Source organism: Macaca nemestrina, chromosome 13 (assembly GCF_043159975.1).
Source record: "Macaca nemestrina isolate mMacNem1 chromosome 13, mMacNem.hap1, whole genome shotgun sequence".
Classification (NCBI taxonomy): domain Eukaryota; kingdom Metazoa; phylum Chordata; class Mammalia; order Primates; family Cercopithecidae; genus Macaca; species Macaca nemestrina.
The window spans coordinates 7,714,183-7,733,930 of NC_092137.1; positions in this window are offsets into that span (position 1 = coordinate 7,714,183).

Consider the following 19,748-nt stretch of genomic DNA (forward strand, 5'->3'; position numbering starts at 1 on the left):
TAGGAGCAGTTTCACTCATCTGTAGCTTTTTTTGTTTGTTTATTTTTACATTAAAAGTTGTTTTAAGTAAATATTCTACACTAGAGAAATTCATTTGCCAACTGATATTTCACAATTATTTTATATCCATGAATGAAGAAATGATATTAAGGGAATCATTTTCTCCCCTGGTTATGGATGGAAGGTAATGTTGGGCCATACCATGTTGCTGTACTAATTCAGATAAAAAAAACATGATTTTAATCACTGTAAACATGTATTTCATTATAATATTCAATTTTAAACTAACTTTGGCATCAATTCTATGACCAATTCTACACTAAAAGATGAAAAGTAAATATAGTATGCTTTCTATCTTCAAGAAATATATAATTAATTTTATAAGTAATATGATAGGCAACCCTCCTAAAGCAACATATATATAATGATATGTGACCTGACAGGATTGTGAGGTAAATCTAATCATTTCTGTGTCTGTTTTTATTTTAGCAAATTTGTTACTTTAACCTTTGATGTTGTTGTTTGTACTTTTGTTGTATAAACAAAGAAATTTAGCTTCAAGCATTTTACCTCAATAGGTCTGATTTCTGAAACAAAACCTACCTCATCATATGGTAACTGCTGTTCAGTAAAGTTAAATATTTGAACCCACCTTTCTGTTCTTGGTGCTTCCTAATTTTCCTAAACAGATTTCCAAGGATGGAAGATGGAGAGAGAGAGACAGAGAGAGAGAGAGGGGGAGGGAGAGAGAGAGAGAGAGAGAGAGAGAGAGAGAGAGAGAGAGAGACTCTCAGTTCATTCCTGCTGCTGTAGCAAAATAGATGCCAATTTATAAAGAAAAGAGATGTATTTCTTGCAGTTGTAGAGAATGAAAGTCAGTGTCTGGTGAGGGTCTGTTCCTCACTGACTGTGCTTTCTCTGCATCCTCACATGGTGGGAGGAATGAAGGAAATGAAATGTTGTGATCTTACATGGGGGAACAGATGGAAGGGCAAAAGGGTCTCGCTGTTCTCTCTAGTACTTTTATGGGGACACTAATCCCACCCACCAAGGTGGAGCCTTCATGACCTAATCACCTCCCAAAGACCCCACCTCCTAATACCATCTCTTTGGTTTTTGACTTTTTACATATGAATTCTGGAAGGACACACATTTAAATGATAGCAGAGAGAGAGAGTGGGAGAGTGAGAGAAAGTGGGGATACTTGTGGCATAAGAAACAGGAGAAAGAATGGGAGGAAGGAAGGAAGGAAGAAAGGAAGGAAGGAGGGAGGGAGTGAGAGAGGGAGGGAAAGGAAAAAGAAGGGAAAGGCAGGGCTGGGCTCGGAAGGGGTGCAATGAGGTAACCAGTGATAAAGATGTTTCAAGCATTGACTAATTTACAGCGTATTTGTTTATTGGTTTTTGTCTACAGCCTGAACTATAATGAGGCAAACAATAAGTGATTAATTTGTATAGTATCCTAGAAATAAAGGCAGATCTCTTCAATGTTCTCCAATCTATTCAATCTCTATAATTTGCTCTTTCCAAAAATGCCTGATCCTTCAAATCACTTCACTAATCAACTCTACACGAGACTAAAACTATTTCTAGCACCAAAAGACCATCATCCCGGGTATTAACGAAGACCAGAGAAACTAACTTTCCATCATCCTAATGTGCTAAAGGACAGCAAATGTATGGCCAATGGAATTAACAGAAGATATAGGTTGGTATCACTCCCTGAAGATGAACGAGGAAGAGAACACGATGTTGCACGTTGGAGTGACTGAAACTGACAGTGGTCCTCACTGATTCTGGTGATTCTGACCACAACACATGATTGGAGTTTTATTTGAAACTCTCATCTGTGTGTTTTCTTTATAATGTGGATTACATTTGAAAGAGGAGGAAAGAGGCTAAACATATTTTGCTACTGTTAGGTGTCAGTACTTTAGAGTCTGTCCCTGCTTCTTCGTGCAAAATGAACCAACATCTCCTTTTGGAGCAAATGAAAGCTCTGCTCTTAGCTCTCATCACCTAAGTCTAGAAACTTCCACACAGCCACTAAATCACAGAAATAAGTCAAAGGGAGAATTAGGCAAATGCCTCTTTCCCTCGGTTCTCTGTTTTGCCTATTTTTACCAACTATCATACAGACAAGAAAGAATGTCCTAGAATGAATTACTTCATTCAAAAGTATTCATTGATTAACTTTCTCTACCTGGGTTCTCTCAGACAGCACCATGCATTTATCATCAGGGTCAGTACAAAAGGACAGAAAAAAACATTTGCCTTCTGTGCCCGGCTCTGTACTAAACACGGGAGATAAAGACGTGAGTAAAACGGGAAAGACGCTTGATGGTTTGGCTGTGTCCCCACCCGAATCTCACCTTGAATAGTATTAATCCCCACATGTTAAGGGTGGGGCCAGGTGGAGATAATTGAATCATGGGGAGAGGTTCCCCCATGCTGTTCTCGTAGTAGTGAGTGAGTCTCACGAGATCTGATGGCTTTATAAACGGGAGTTCCCCTGTCCAAACTCTCTTGCTTGCCACTATGTGAGATATCTCCCTTTGCTCTTCCTTTGCCTTCTGCCGTGATCGCGAGGCCTTCCCAGCCATGTAGAACTGTGAGTCCACTAAACCTCTTTCCTTTATAAATTACCCAGTCTTGGGTATGTCTTTATTAGCAGCGTGAGAACGAACTAATACAACCCTACCCTCCTGAGGCATAGAGTTTAGTGAAGGTTACAGACAATTAGAGTAATTATCCCACAATATTCCAGTATTTCAAATACATAATTGTAAACTGTCAACTGTTAAGGAAAAAATAAGAAGTTATGAGAGATCTTGGCTGAGAGTGAGAAAAGTCTCCTGTAATGTGCTGTTTCATATGCAATCTGACCAGTGGAGGAGCCTTAGTTCAACTGTAAGGGTATAGAACCCTCTAGAAAGAGTCAAGCCTCTGTAATAACCCTGCAACAAAAAAAGATCCTCTAAGCAAATGAAAGACTGCTTTGGTTAGAACAAAGATGAGAAAGTTGCACAAAATGCAGAAGTCATGAGAGGCCAGATGACAGAAGCTGTGTCAACAATTTAGGTTTCGAATCCTAAAAGCAAAGAGGTTTATACAGAGCAATGAAATAATCAGATTTTATCCCTTTAAAAAGTCACCCTCCTGCTGGGTGCAGAAAAATGGGAGAAGGAGGAATGGACTTCAATTTGATCCCAAGGTTGGACCCAGCATCATCTAAAGGTGTAGGCTTTATTGCCCTGTCCCTCACCTCAATGCTTGGGCAGACCACCTAGCATCGTCCCATTGCTTCCTCACTTGCAAAATCTGGTGCAATTTACAAATAATACATAGCAAACGGCTCTACTAGTTTCATGCTACTTTTTGGCAGCCTAGTCCCAAACAACCCAATGTCTGGGTATATGAGATTGCTGCTTCCATTGAAGCCAAACGCCACTGAGTCTTATGCTGGGTCTTTGCTTTTTGTATGTCTGAATCTGCCTGGTTGTCCTGGGATCATCCAATGCCTTCATATTTTCTGAGTTATTTTATTGTGAGTTTATCCGTTGTAATTCAGGCTTTTAGTTTTTTGAGCCCACGTAAAGTCTTTTTTACAGTTGTTTATTTTTTCTATTTGCACTTCTGTTTAGAAGTGATGTGCCTTGTCTTCCAACATTTCCTCTTCTTTTGTTCTTATTTTTCTATGCTGCTTGTAATTTCTTTGTTTATCCTTTGTTATGTATTTTCAGTTTTCCAATTTTTACCATCTGGCTAATTCTAAGGTATATATTTTGTTTTAAAAATACTATTTCTATGCTGAAGACTTCTAAATATGTATCTCCAGCCAAGAATTTTCTTCTGAACTCCAGAATCGCAGCTTCTCCATTGCTCTTTTCACTGGGACCAGTTCATGCATTTCAAAATTAACATGCATGGAACTGAATTCCTGCTCTGGTGCCTCACCTTCTCCCCTCTGTTCTTCTGGATGTGAAGAAACATTCTTTCCATGCATCAGGTTCCTCAGGCCAAGATATCTGGACATCTCTTTCCTTCTCATGCCCACATCTGATCCATCATCAACCTCTGTGAGCTCACCCTCCAAATCTCTCCAGTAGCCGCTGCCACAAGCCCAGCTCAAATCATCAGTATCTTTTGCCAGCTGCAGCTTCTTAGATCATCTTGTTGAACCTACTGTTGGCCTCTTCCAACTGATTTTCCACATGGAAGCCAGATCAATTTGAAGCGTAAATTAGGATTTTTAAAACAATTTATTTTAAATAATGACTTCATTAAGTTCCAAAATTACCAAGTTGAGAGGATATACCCTTCCTGGAGTGAGAAAATGAGAAATGAGGAGCATGATTGTGAAGGGGAGGGGCGGACCCTTAAATGTTGCTTAATTTGCCCACTTCTGGCCACTTTTTGGCAAACTTGCATTTTATAAATACCTTGTGTAGTGCACCGCTTGATAATTCGGACAGCGTACTTTTGGGGTTTATTTCACAGCATTTCAAAGAGCGAACAGTCTGAATGCATGCCACCATATTTCCTGGAATATGGGTCACACATTTAAGCTAAACCTCTTTGCCATATGTTACCTCCGTGTGTCAATTTGTTATCATGAGCTTCTTCATCATGGTCCTATGGTTTCCTCCAAAGTAAAGGCAGCAATTATCTCTTTTAATTACCATTCATTCATTGTTGATTGAGCACCTACTGGTATGACAAACTGTGCTTTTTGTATGTATAGGAGATACAGAGATAAGTAAAGTTCAGTCACAGCCTTTAAGGAATTTAGAATTCAGTGGGGGAGATGAAACTTGTAAAAGTACCATATGTGATGGTGTATGCAAAGTTGAACTGAAGTTCACAGGAAGGAATGGCCACTTCTAAAGCTGTTAGAAATGAGAGCTGGGAACTCCACGACATGGTATTGATTATAGATTCCAATCTCGCTCTTGGCTTATTTCTATTGTTCTTCAAATTACTTTACAAATGTTTGGGAAATAGCTCAGCATATGTCCCCGCCCAAAAGTTCACCCACGATATTCCATCTTTTGAAAGTTTTATCTTCTAAAATAGGCCACAGTCATAACTGCTTAATCCAAATTGCAATTACTCCTTAATGAAATCAGCTTTCTTAATTTGTAAAGAAACTCAAGATCCAAGAGTTTGAATTTACTCCTGCCTTCCAGAGAGAAGATATTTTGAAAAATATTTCTCTGAAAATAAAAATATTAATGTTTAACACGAATTTTTCCATCTTCCCTCCTCCAATTTTTTTTTTTTAAATTTCAAAGATCTTCGAAGGTCCTTGAAGTACATGAATCATAAAGGGGTCAATGCAACTTCTACCTAGAAGATAGAATATTCTACTTTAACCCATGATGTGAAACCACAGGACAAATGCATTTATTATTATTTTTTGAACTTTTTCCTTTCATTTTAGGTGGCACATAATAATTGCACATATTGATGAGATATACAGTGATATTTCAATGTGTGTCTACAATTTGTATATGAAGCCCCATCTCTAAACCATATACAAAAATCAACTCAAAATAGATTAGAGACTTAAATGTAAGATCTGAAACTATAAAACTATTAGAAGAAAACAGAGGGTAAATGCTTCAGGACATTGATCTAGGCATGGTATGGCTAAGACTTCAAAAGCCCAGATAAGAAAAACAAAAATAGACAGATGGGACTATATTAAGCTAAAAAGCTTCTGCACAGCCCAGGAAACAATCGACAGAACGAAGAGACAACCTGTAGAATGGGAGAAAACATTTGCATAGGATTCATCCAAATTTCTTTTTAAAATATTGTGCAAGTTTAGTGACTCATACATATGAAAGTGTCGTGTAAACTGTGAAGAACCAAATCAACTGTGTGAAAAGTCCATAAGCCAACAGGATGACAATGCACAGAAGCAATTCTTTAAAGCCAGTGGAACCAAAGATAAACGGATGAGGAAATAGTGTCCTCAGTGTCATAATCACAAAGACATCGTTGATACTGTATTTTCAGCCTTCTTTAGGCTAATGTTTTCCTCTTGTAGGATAAGATTTATTGGACTATTTCATCCCTAGCAAAGTTTAAAAATGGGAAAATGGGAATCATTCTTTGGGGTAGAAGGTAGATGCATAGGAGTATCTCACTTATGGATCTTACCAACTCCAGCATGAACCATTTGGAATAACTTGCCTGTAGATTCTAAAGGTGTTGCTGAGAAATGCGGACAAGAGAGCAGTCAGGCCTAGTTGAGACCAAGTGCAAGGTTAAGACACAAATGTAGACTCCTGAACAGTGGCAATCTCATTCCAAAAATGCTCCTGAACAGTGGCAATCTCATTCCAGTAATTCATTTTTGTATACTATCTCAAGACTTAAGAGGCTGCACATAATTGGATTTGACCTCTCTGTTTCTGGATTTATTTATAAAATTTGGAAGTTGGACTATGTACCCAGTAACCAGCACAATCGTGAGATGCTGATTCTGAGAAATACTGGCAGTTAAGCCGTTCTCTCTTTTCCTATCTTGGTATTCTTAAATGCAGCATCTATGGATGGAAACAGTTGTGGATATATAAACAGATGCCCAAACAGGACATTTATATGGTGTAAACCTCAGGTAAGCTAGATTAATTCCTTAGGTAAAACTTTTTTTTCCCCAGAGAGGTGTCCTTCAATAATTGCCACTAGCTGCATTTCAGTGGAGGAGCATTAGCCATAGTTCAATAACTAAATACTTGGTAGTGTCCTCCACATCTATAGTTATGACTGGTCCTTCTGATGAGCAACTAATCCCACAGCTCTTCCTGTTGTCCCAGAAAGTGACTGCCTATACACCCAGAAGTTTCCTAAGTGAAGTTCACAGATGATTGACATATAACCTATATTTTAAATCAGACTACAGAAATGTTTATTTAAAACTGTTGAGAAAACTGTTAAGACTTTTTTTTCATGATGTATTAACAGACTACTTTTCTTTTAACTCTGTTCATAGTCACTTCGGAGAAACATGTGAAGTATATGTCAGGTGCTTCTAGGAAGTGACTATGTACTGTCACTAACATTTTGTCAAATAACGATCATGATGATGAAAAATGAGCATCTGTGTGGCATTTTACAGGGGTTTTACCATACTTTATTATTATTTCATTCATTTGATTACAAAATCCCTGAGTGCATTGGCCACACTTGTTTTGTTCACCAACTTGTAACCAAGTCCCACATCAAGGCCAGTAAATATTTCTTCACTAAATAAGTTAATAGTGGCCTCCTGACCTTGGAAAAGAGATGAAAATTACTTCCATGGTAATTAGGAGGCAACTCTAACTCAGAGATACTAAATGACTTTCCCCTAAAGCCTGGTAAATGTGGGAGTTGGGAATGTGTTTGGTAGCATGGCCAACCCTTGAGACACTTGGGCAGATTCAGCAGGATGTCCATGCCAAGCACCACAATCTATCCAAATCTGCTCACTTGACTCAGTTATTTCTACTTATACCCATTAGTTGTTTTGTCATCTCAGTCTGGAAGAGGTACCAGTCTTGTCCTGCTTATATAAGACCAGGATAGTTTTAGAATTGCATACCTATAAGAGTCAAACACACCTGCCACATGAGCTGAGGGCACCAGAGGCCCTGGTTCTCCACAAATTGTCCACTACAGCAGCCTAAGGGGACACAAATCTCCACATCAATTTACCCTAGAATCACCTTGCACCAAAGCCAGAGGGGATTTCTCATGAACGGAGGTCAAAAAGCTGCTTGTCTGAGGCTCCAATATTTTGCATACACAATATTTGTTTTTATTTATATCAAATGACAACATTTACAGATTGGCAAACTGCATTTACACTTGGATTTCCAGCTTTTATTCAAAAATCAAAATGTATGTCAAGTTTGGGTTCATTTTCTTTCAGAAGTTAAGTAGCAATCACCCCTCCATTATCCATTCTCCCCATTTTCTATGGTCCTATTCTAGGACCCTTTATTCAATTTCATTTAAGGTCGGGGCTCTTAACGTTGGAGTCTGCGGCCTTGTTTCTAGAACTCTCTGATAAAAAGCTGCATTAACTTCTGAGTCTTCAATTGCTCTCAGTTAGCATATAAGTAATTCAGCCTGGATAATAATTTTGACTCAAAAGACTGAGCTGGCAGCAGTTAGTAGGTTCATGAAATTTATATCTCAGTATCCTGTTTTTGAGTCTGCCATTATCTACAAGGTTTTAGGCAGTCTCTGCTTTCTTATCAGAAAGACTGGGGACTGGCCGTCTTTACGCAGCCTGGTACCCTGCTAGAAGATCAAAGGAAAATGCAGACGAACGTACTCTTCAGCGTTGTTCTTTTTCCCACTTCTTTACATTCCACCTGGCTTCAGAAAATAGCGAGCGTATTATATGTTTTGCGTCTGTTAGGTTGGGCTTTCTCAAAATGTGGGCTAGTGACCACCTCTATCAGAGTCACTTGGCATAATCACTTAAAAATTCCATAATCAAAATCCAGGAATTTTGAGCTTCAGAATCCACATTAACAAGGTTTCAGGTTGGGTCTAATGCAAATGAACGTTGAAAAGTGTGGCCATAGAGTATTATCCTTTCAAGTCAGGGCAGTCTCATCACACGTCAACACCGTGGGCCTCTAGACACCATCTACTCCCCTCTGTCCAGCCCAGCTGATGTAGGTCTTGCTCAGGTAGCTCTGCATTGCCGCACCAGCTTCCTAATGAGTTTCAATGGCTCCTCTTACTCTCACTACTTTATGGAACCCTCACAACACTGAATCACTTCAGTTTTCCACAGGGATGCTTCCAGAGTGAAAAGCTCATCCCTTTGCTAGCTTGATTAAAACCATTCATCAATGCCTCTCTAATACCCTGTGGATGAGAAGAGTCAAACTCTGTAAAATATTTTAAGAGATTTATTCTGAGCCAAATATGAGCGACCATGGCCCATGATCCAACCCTCGGGAAGTCCTGAGAACACGTGCCCAAGGTGGTCGGGGTACAGCTTGGTTTTATACATTTTAGAGAGGCATGAGACATCAATCAAATACATTTCAGAAATACATTGGTTTCTTTCAGAAAGGTGGGACAACTCAAAGTGGCGGGGGCGGGAGGCTTTCAGGCTATAGGTAAATCTAAACATCTTCTGTTGACAATTGGTTGAGTTTATCTGAAGACCTGGGATCAAAGGAAATGTTGAGGTGAGGATAAAGGATTATGGAGACCAAATTTTATTGTGCGGAGGAAGCTCTCAGCAGGCTTCAGAGAGAGCAGGTTGTAAAATGTTTCTTATGGGACTTTAAAGGGTGCCTGCCTCTGAGTTGATTATCTCCTAGATTTGGAAAGGAAGGAAGGAAAACAAAGGGGAAAGGGGATTCTCTCTAGAATGTGGATTTTGTTCCACAAGAGACTTTGCAGGACAATTCTAAGGTATGCCAAGGAAATATATTTTGGTGTAAAACATTTTGATTTTTTCCCTTGTTATGCCAGAGTCAGAATGGAAAGTAAGTCAGGATATACAGGGATAAATAAAACCCATCTGATGAGAATTTATGGTTTTTAGGGTATGATTCCCCAGATCCTTTAGAAAGGAATTTGGGCAAGATAAAAAAAAAAAAAAAAAATCAGAGCTTAGTCCTCAGCCCTGAGCATAAAATCTAAACATTTTAACAAAGTCGGCTTCTAACCCACCTCTCTCCTTCATCTGCTGCTACACAGCACCAGCCTTACCCTTCCTTCTACTGACTGGAAGCAACTCTGGACCCTCAATTGCAGGCCTTTGGGTAGGTCTTTTCAAGGAGTGTGACTCCCTCTGTCCCATTCCCTGACACAAAAGAAAACCTGAACCAAAACAACACAAATGAGAAAGGCTTTGAAGGAATTAAGTGAGCGTTGCTTGACTTGAAGTCTCATTTTAGGGTATCAGTGCCTAAATCCTCCTCACCTCCCACACGCAGGGCATCAGCTGGGTCAGGTCACCGGCCCCGTCCACCTCAATTGCCCTCTCAGAGTTCATGCAGCCTTGAAATCAGGTTTTGCTTGCAAGTATAGTACTGTGCAGCCTGGGGTTCTTTTAATTTTATAGTCTGCTCTTTCTGCAGTGCCTAGCAGAGTTCTTGCGACATTAATGAGAGAGCAGGTAAGTGAATCAGGATCTGCAAATGGGCCAGTGAACAAGAGAAGAAGCTGGCAGTAGGGAGCTGAAGAAATAAACGCTGTAGCGGCACAAAGAAGAACACACCTCGACTCTGGGACCGATCGATACTCAGAACAAGAAAGACACAGGAAGCAGGACCAAGTAGTCTGGTAGCAAGGACTGGGTGGGAGGATTGCAGGTCAGGGGCATGCTGGGGGATGCACAGAAGGCAAGTGAGCCTCCATTTCTGAGTCAAAGTGCTTTCCATGTTTTTTATGTCAACTGAAGATGATTCATGTTTAGATCTTCTTCCTGTTTATGCCCTTAATCTTCAGTTACTGGTTTCAGCTGAATTCTAAAATTACTTAAATTGGTTTAGCTTTTAGATGGAGATGTTAGGGTTGACAGATACCCTACAGTCATGGTTCTCAAATCTGAGCGTGCATCACCATTCCCTGCAGAGCTTGGTAAACACACACACACACACACACACACACAAATTTCTGGACCTATCCCTGAAGTTTCTGACTCAGTGGCTCCAAGTCAAGGTCTGAGAATTTGCATTTTTAACTGGTTTCCCAATGAACCTGACACTGGTGACTTGCAGATCCCAGTTTGAGAAACACTGCACTACAGTGCAAATTCTTTACTTTTCCAGCAATATTAAGTAAGCCAAGCAATATTTATTTTGGAAAGAAGTATGTGGAATTCTACTAATGGCTCAAAAGCAGATGCAGATTTCCCAAGGAACTCAGTTTAAGCTTCATGGCCCATCATTTGCATGGGCCACTGCCAAGACTCTGTACCTAATTTTGAGCTCATACAATTGTATTTTCTTACTTATAGATCCCTGCTCCCCAGCCCCCACCACCAATTATTTGTATAAGCTTCAGGCTCCACATACTGCCGGCCTGCCCTTACTCCAATACTATATATACATATTTTTTAAATTTAACTCTGGAGTGACTGGGTTTTTTATGTAGCCAAAGTCCTTGCCTATCTGTCCTTCCTTGAAATCATATCAATTTCACAATACTTTCAGCTGCCATCTACTTTAGAACACCCTCTCTCTAGAATAGCTCACAGCCTGGCTCCCACTGTCTCCCCTCTCCCGCTGTTCCCTCATCTCTCCTCTAGCCTTTGTTATTGAACAAGTTGTCGCCACTGAATTCCTGATTTTTCTATAGGGTAGTAGCACATTGTGCCCTTGTGCCTCCATTAATTTGTCGGCATTGTTATCGGTTCTGCAGCCTAGCTTATTTAAGCATAGGAGTAGTAATAGTTTAAGCCACCGTTAACATGAACGCCATCTATTTATACATGAATAGCTACCTTCCCACAATGGTATGTATGCTCATTTTGTATAGGTTGATTTTGCTGATATTCCTGGAGTTTTGCTAGTGTATTAGGCGTCGGTTCAATACATTATGATAAAAGAAACTCAAGAGCTCAACAGGGATACCATGGCCTGTAATGGAGAAAGCAGAACAACATTCTCGTAAAGGCTGAGAAATATCTTCTAAAGGAGTGTGCTCTAAGAGCAATAGGAATATCTGTATTATTGTCTGACGAATTCTGTGGAGCACTTTGTCAAGAACAACAGCACAGAATAGGATCAATTTAAAACATGCAATTATACAATATGAGTATAAGACCCCAAAGATCTTAAATGATATGAGCACATGCAAGCCTTCAAGACAGTTTTGCATTGTCAGCCAAAGGATGCTCCAAGGCCAGCATCAGCATTATTAACAGAGCTACGTAAAGATGCCTTCCCAGATCCAATGCGCGAGGATTTTTACGCATTTCTTTGTTTCACTCTTCGTCTCCATTTGTTCCTAATTTTTGCATCTAAGCACAAGGTGGGGGGATCTGAGATGAAACTTTGTTTCTGATCAACTACAAAGAAGTTTTCTAGCATCTGTTGAGCTCAGCTAGTGAGCACAATTTATAAACCAGGGAATGACTAACCCCTGTAACCATTTTAATGACCCTAAAATAAAGTGCTTAGAGCAACATCTGTCCCAGCAGCTGGGTTCTCTGCATGAGTGGGCAGAGCGACACATTGGGACAAATTCTGTTCTCCCTTTTGACAGAAACAATTGCAGCAGATCATTTTTATCGTAATCAATTTAGGTACAGTTTCTTGGAAACCATCTGTGTAGTGTTCATAGATTGTGCTTAAGAATTTAAATGTGTATATTTTTGGTCGCTTGATGTAGCATCTGCTAATGGCCACATAAGTTCCACTTTTTATGCAGAAAGCTGTTTCCTTGTAAAGGGATTAGTAGAATGACTACTTGATTTTATCCTTTTAACTACCCAATAAGCTTCTGCAGTTTGAATGACATCCGCCACAGAGTGTGAGTTGTAGAATTAATTGCTTAAAAAAATAAAAACTGGAATTTGAATTATATGACCAACAAAGGCTCAGTGAAACATTTTAATATATTCCTATCTCTAGCTCATAATCTTACATTAATATGGTTGTGTATGGGCAATTGAAACTAAAGAAAAGCATAGCTTTTGAAAACAACTCTTTTTCTTCCATTTTTCCAGTATTCATTTGTGGCTTTACAGCTATTAGTTAAATAACTCTATGAAGAAATCAAATGGCTAAATCAGCCAACATTGACTTTAGCTTTGAGAATAATTTTAGAATCATATTAAAATATAATTGCTCTTAAAATACAAGATAATGAAAACTGAGGGGCGTCAGTGCAGATATAAAGAATTTACCTAAAAAAATGCTGTCAGCTATATTTTGGGGATGAAATGAATTCTATAATGTACCTGAGTCTTGACAACACATTTCGAACAGAGAGATTCCGAGTCTTGCTTGAGAACACTCATGAAAATATGTCACTATCCAGAAAATCTAGAATAATGTAGGATTTCCATGGTTTGGAAAAAAAATGTTTTTTTTCTCTGATAACAGGCATGCTTGGCCTCTTCTCTACTCAAAAGTATTTGAAACCACTAAACCACAAAACTAACTAGATTACCAGCTGGCTAAATAATTAAATAAACAAAATAATGCCAGAATTCAAATTCTATGACAGTATACAAGCCTTAAGCTTGCATAATTTTTATTTTCATAGAATACAAAGCAGAAATTTAGGAGGAGTGTATGTAGTTTTATATTCAACCCTACAAACACATATTAAGTGCCTATTACGTATGTGTGAAGTGCTGGAGTTACAAGATGAGTGAGAAGCAGTTCCAGCGGTGAGGTGTTCCCCAGAGAATGTAGAGGAAAAAGCAATCTGCAACTGGAGTGGTTTCCTCTGTGTTCTCAAGGTTCTATTATGGATGTACCTCAATTTGGCACAAACTTTGACTAGTTAGTGCAGCAATCAACCTGATCGTATTCATCTATTTTCCATTTACTCCCCTGTGGTAAACAGTCTTGGTTTTCAAAAGAGTAAATAGTGAATTGATTGTGATTGTATGCAGGTGATCCTAATAATCAATTATTATTTGCTAAGTTGGTTGTATGTCTTTGCATTAGGTAATTGAACCACTAATAGAATGTGAAATCAGGACTGCTAATAAAAAATGTTTCTTTGTTAATTTCTGTCCCTGAGGTTTGAAAATTGTGTACTCACCAAAGCATGAAGAAAGAAAGAGAAAGATGTTGGTTACACAGGGTTGAGTTCACAATAAGCACAATAGAGGGGATGGATCAAATTTTCCAAGGAGGTTTTTGCTATAGATAATTTGAGTGTATTTCAGGAAACATATTAGCAGAAGTAATTTATGGTAAGTTCTGAATATGGCAGGAGGTGAGATTACTTCAAGCATGTGCCATTTTTGGCTCCCTGGTCTAGAGAAGTTCTTTCTACCCAAACTATCAATCAGCTAAATTATTTTCAAACTTAATTAGATGAAAGAATTTGGTCCTATGATTTGAATGTGCTGGAAGGTGTCCAGGCTACTAGAAACGTCATTTCAATAATACCCTTCTACGCCATCTGTAAGAATCACACCAAACAGACTTAATGCAGATGAACATAACACAAAACAGAACCTACAGCAGAGGAGGGAAACAGAGTTCATGCAGAAATACACAGGCACACATGGACACACACGAACACGCACACACCTCAGATCCTGTGGTAACACAAAACTCTATGTAGGGGCCACAGAAAAGTGAACAGCAGCAGGCAGGAAAGAAACTTAAAGAAGAAGCTTCCTCCATTTTGAGATCAACATTCCTCCAAAAATAGTTTTGTATTTAAAGCTTCCAATTAGTCCTTTCTCAGATTGTCTTTTGGGATGTGGTCCTTCGGAAAAGTACATTTTTTTTTTTCATTTTGATGGATGTGTGTGTGTTTGTGTTTCTAAGTGTGTGATGTCGATATTCAGTCATAGTTTAAAGCAGTGTTTCTTTTTTCAGGAATAGAAATCAAAGGTTGTCTGGTGCTTTTGTAAAAAGACTTATGCCTAGTTACCAGCTTAGACTTGATTACCCAGCATCTTCTGGGGCATGTAAGGTGGGAGACTTGATACATATAATATGTCTACACAGAACAAATACTCCCAGATAGACAGAGACGGGCATTGTGAGAATGCCTGCTGTGGCTCTTTATGGGGGGAAAGACACCTCTCAGTTGGAAGATTTAGGAAGTCTTTGCATAAGAGAGATGACATTTTGGGAAATCTTTCCTTGAAGGAGGGGTATTCTATTTGAGATGTACAAGATAGGTAGATTTGGACTTTCAGGTGATGAGAACAAAAGAAGCAAAAGTTAATAATTGCTGTATCTTCTTGCCTGACTTTCAGGCAATAAGCTGTATTAGTAAATTTTATTTATTATTATTATTATTATTATTGAGAAAGAGTCTCGCTCTGTTGCCCAGACTGGAGTGCAGTGGTGTGATCTCCACTCACTGCAGCCTCCATCTCCCGGGTTCAAGCGATTTCCGGGTTCAGCCTCCCAAGTAGCTGGGACTACAGGCATGCACCACCACACCCAGTTAATTTTTGTACTTTTAATAGAGACCGGGTTTCACTATGTTGGTCAGGCTGGTCTCAAACTCCTGACCTCAAGTGATCCACCTGCCTCGACCGCCCAAAGTGCTGAGATTACAGGTGTGAGCCACTGTGAGTGGCCCGTATTAGTAATTGTTAATAGCTGAGGGCTGAAAACACCACAGGTCCTGGGGAGATTTAGCTCAATTAGAGGCTCACTATTGTGTAAAGCATTGGTTTTCACACAGTGCAGTTTCTTGGACAAGCAACACCAGCATCACCTGGACGTTTCTTAGAAATGTAAATTCTTGGTCCCTACTCAAAACAAAACAGAAACTCAAGGCATAGGGGCCAGCAACCTAGGGTTTAACAAGCCCTACAGGTGTTTTTAGTGCTCTCTAAACTTTGAGAAACGTAGCATGAAACGCTGCTGATAAAATGTCCCTTCTGTTACCAAAACTTATTGATCCTTACCTTTCTTCCTTATAAAGTAAGGGCCTAGTTATCCAGCTTTTCCTGTGCCTTCACAGAGAACGCTGATAAGAGCTCATCCCTGACTGTACTTTTAGGGGGCTTTTGGTAGTTAATCTTACTGATTATGTTTGCTGCTTTGATTTACAAAACAAAATATGGCAATTCAATGAGCTAGTACCATAAGGTCAAAAATCATATCATCACCCTGCAGAGCTCATGACATCCCCTAACTCCAAGGGCCTTGGTGTTAGGGAAGGGGGAGTCCAGTAGGTGCTCAGGTGCATGTGACACACAGGTTAATTCCAGAATATGCACGGTGCTCAAGCTCTTTGCAGACTCATCCCTTCAGTTACTACAGGACCCTCAAGGGACCGTCACATTCCTTGTGCAGTGTGGGTAGATGAGGTCAGTAGCTCTTCCAGTCATGGCAGACTAAAGAAGTTTGTGCAGATGAACATTGATCCAAAGCCGTGTTGCATTGGGTTTTGTTTCACAGTGGTGAACTTGAGTTGAATGGCCTTCTGTGCTTCTCCCTTCTGATGCACTTCGGGTTGGCTCTATCAATTAGGTTGGTGCAAAAGCAATTGCGGCTTTCACCACTACTTTTAATGGCAAAAACTCCAATGACCTTTGCACCAACCTAACATACACAAAGGCAAGTTGCCAGTGGAATTGAGCTACCTCCAGTTGGAGTCAGAGAATCTCAGTGTTCAGAGTGCCCTTGGAGAGTGTGCGCTTCTACCCGCCCTCCTTGTTCCGATTGCCAGACCGAAGGCCAGAAGGTGAGGGAGCTCGCCAAGGGCATTTGGATGGGAGGCTGCAAGGATGGCGGCGGGTCGGCAGCTCAGTGTCGTTTCCCTGCAACGTCCGCCTCCTCGCACACAGACTGTGCCAAACGGCCAGGAGTGAGAAGCTCGGCTGTCTCCGTGAACAAGTAGGTGACATAGTGCCCAGAGCACACGGCGGGCGAGAGGGAGGCGATCCCCACGCCCCACCCAAAGGAAGCCGCTGCAGCCGGCCGTGGCTACGTGAAGACATCGGCCCGGGGTTGGCAGAGCTTACTTTTTTTTTTTTTTTTTAATGTGAAAGCTCCTAGTTATTAAATGTTATCTCAAATGAAAAATGATTGTGTGGGATAAACAAACATGTTTATAGGTCTGATGGGGGCCATGGGCCACCAGTTTGAAAACGCCACCGTTTCAAGTGAAGTTATGCCCCACACTGTCTTTTCTCATTTTTTTTCTCCGTTCACTTAGTTTGAAGCCATCCCTTTTCCAGCCCTCCTGCCTAGAGCAACATCTGCTCTTATCTCTATGACCTACTTTTGTTAGCACCATTCTTTTTGCCTGTTATGTAGACTGTTTCTTCCATATCTGGTCCGACTGAACTCTCTTTTGAGATCCAAGTCACACCACCACCGTGCAGCCTTACTTGGCAGCCTAAACTGGTTAGGGACCCTGGCATTCTTGGCAAACACCACTTCTGGTGCTCAGCAAGCAATCTATGGCAGGGGTGGGTCTACACAGCAGATGAGAGTCACCTGGAGAAATCTAAGAGACCCTGAAGTTCCAGTCTTACCTCCAGCAGTTTGGGTTTAATTGGCCTTAGGTGGGATGTGGAGTTTTGTTTGTTTGTTTTCTTTAGTTAGTTTTTTTTTTTTTCTCCCAAAGAAATTTTATTTTGCTAGAGTTGAAAAATATTGAGATGTATAATGATGAGTTACTCATGGACATACCTTGATTAATCAGGTAGATCATAATTACCAAAAAAATCCCCACAAAGAGCAGGGAGGAAGTTTTATATTTATGTTTTTCCCATGAAGAAAGTGATCCAGTGTTTTACCTGTAATAGATGTTCCATTCATGCACATACCAGCTGGCAGTTTATATTCCACACATGGCCAATGAGCATGTATTTTGCCTGAGTTGTTTATACTCTGTAACTTCCTATGTTAAGGATTCTTGGGTTTCGACGTTGCAAAGCGTAGTCCATTCATGAAATGGTCCAGGACAAGGAACTAGGATCATTATATCCAAAGCTGTTGCTTCTTTTCTTCTTTCTGTATTCTGGTCTTAGCTGATGACCCTGGTCACAACAGCCTCAAATAAACACTACTGGAAGAAGAAAGGGCTGTGTATTCTGTGGGGGCAATGGGACAGGAGAAGAGTCATGTTCTCTACTGAATCCTTAGAATGTTGGTTACTGAGTCTTTAGAGTGTTGTCCCCCTTTTTGAGCCAGTAATTTTGGTCCCAAGAATGAATACTAACAGCAGATATAAAATACCAAATTAACTCTGGGTGTGCATAAATATTTATTGCAATGTTACCTGTGATAACTAAAATTAAATACCCCAAACGTCCAAATCTGCATGGTAAAATATTATGTATGTAGCCATTAAAAACATTTAAAAAATTCTCACTGGACTAGTATGCAGGTTGAATTGATTTTATAATGTATTTATGTGTCTATTCAATCAAACACATATGTATTGAAATCTACCATGTACAAGGCACAAAGCTATGGTACTCATAATCTAGATGGCATATTTCTAAATGTAGTAAAATGTTGCTGCTTTTATGAAAACATCTCAAGTTTTTTCATCATATTTTCTGAGTGGATTTGAGGAAAGCCATTGAATGTCTATGTGTATTTTCTTATTTTCTATTTACTTTTAATAATTTCACAGTAGCTAAAATAGCTTTTATTTTCTTTTAGGTTTCTTTCTTTAGGCTTATTTTCTGGGTAAGTTCCTCTGCAAGAAATATTTTGGTTTCCTGGATTGTAAAAAGTTATATTTACTAATTCTATTTAATGTTTTTGTTGATAGCTTGGACAGCTTAGAGATGAGAAAAAAAGGTAGGAAACAACTATCACCACCAGGTTTCCATCTTGAGCAACTGGCTAAATGGTGAAGACGTTTAAAGAGACGGGAAAGCCTGTAGGTAAGCAGGATAGGGGATGAGAGTGTGGTGTCGTGGGTTCTACCTGAGACATTTAACGTTTGAGATTTCTATGAGACACCCAAGCTGAAATATAAAGGAGGCAGCTGACTTTGTAAGTACAAAGGCAAGAACTGTTAATTGGAATCTCCAGTCTAGATCTGGTGTTTAAAACTCAAGTCATATGTGAGATCACACCTGTAAAGCATGGGACAGAAGCTATTAGAGGAGAAAAGTACTTAAGAAAGAGCTCTGAAGTGTTCCAATGTTTAGTATTTATGAAGAATGGAAGAAAATACAACATTTCATATGTATGTTTGTATACATATACATATGTGTTTATATATGTTTATATATTTCTCTCTCTCGTTTTATACATTGTTCTTTTAGAGTACCTGACCCATTATTTTGTGTGTTTTCTCTGTTTATGTGTCTGTGTCTGCACTAGAATGTAACTCAGTGGCAAGCATCTTTCTCACTCACCTCTGTATCCACATTGTTATTTGGTTGGACGCCAAGTAACAGATGGACAAATAAGTGACTCAGTGAATGAAAGACAGGAAGATGCCATATAAAATACTGGCAAGTATGATCCAGGAACATATACAGACATTGTATCCTTTGACATAGAAGTTCTTATCCTCTTATCCCAGTAATACAGTTATCATTCAACATTAGAATGACTTTCGGGGCATATTATAATCGTATTACAGATGAAGTGATAAAAGCAATATGACCATCGTGGTGGAAGAAAAAACATTTGAAAAAATGTACTTGTTTAAAGGACCATTGATAGCAATCTAGGAATACAAGTCTGATAAAATGTAACTACTCAAAATACAAAGAAAATATTACATGTAATGGCAAAATTTTAGAAGCATTTGTGTTTAAATTAGGAGCCAGAGAGATGTACCTGGTACCATAATTTTCATTCAGTAATCTTATCCAATGCAATAAAACAAGAAAAAAAAAAAACTACTGGAAGAGACAGTAGAATAATAATTTATAGGTAATTTTTTTATGTGGAAAACCCAAGACGATGAACAAACTATTAGAACTCAAAAAGATAGTTTAGTAAGTATATGGATTATAATCATATCTAAAACCCAGTAGTGCTTTTAATTCATAATTCATAATTAATTAGCTGATGAACTTGGTCACAATTCATAACTAATTAGAATGTATAATAAAGTAAAAGTATCTCTTACAATATCAATTGA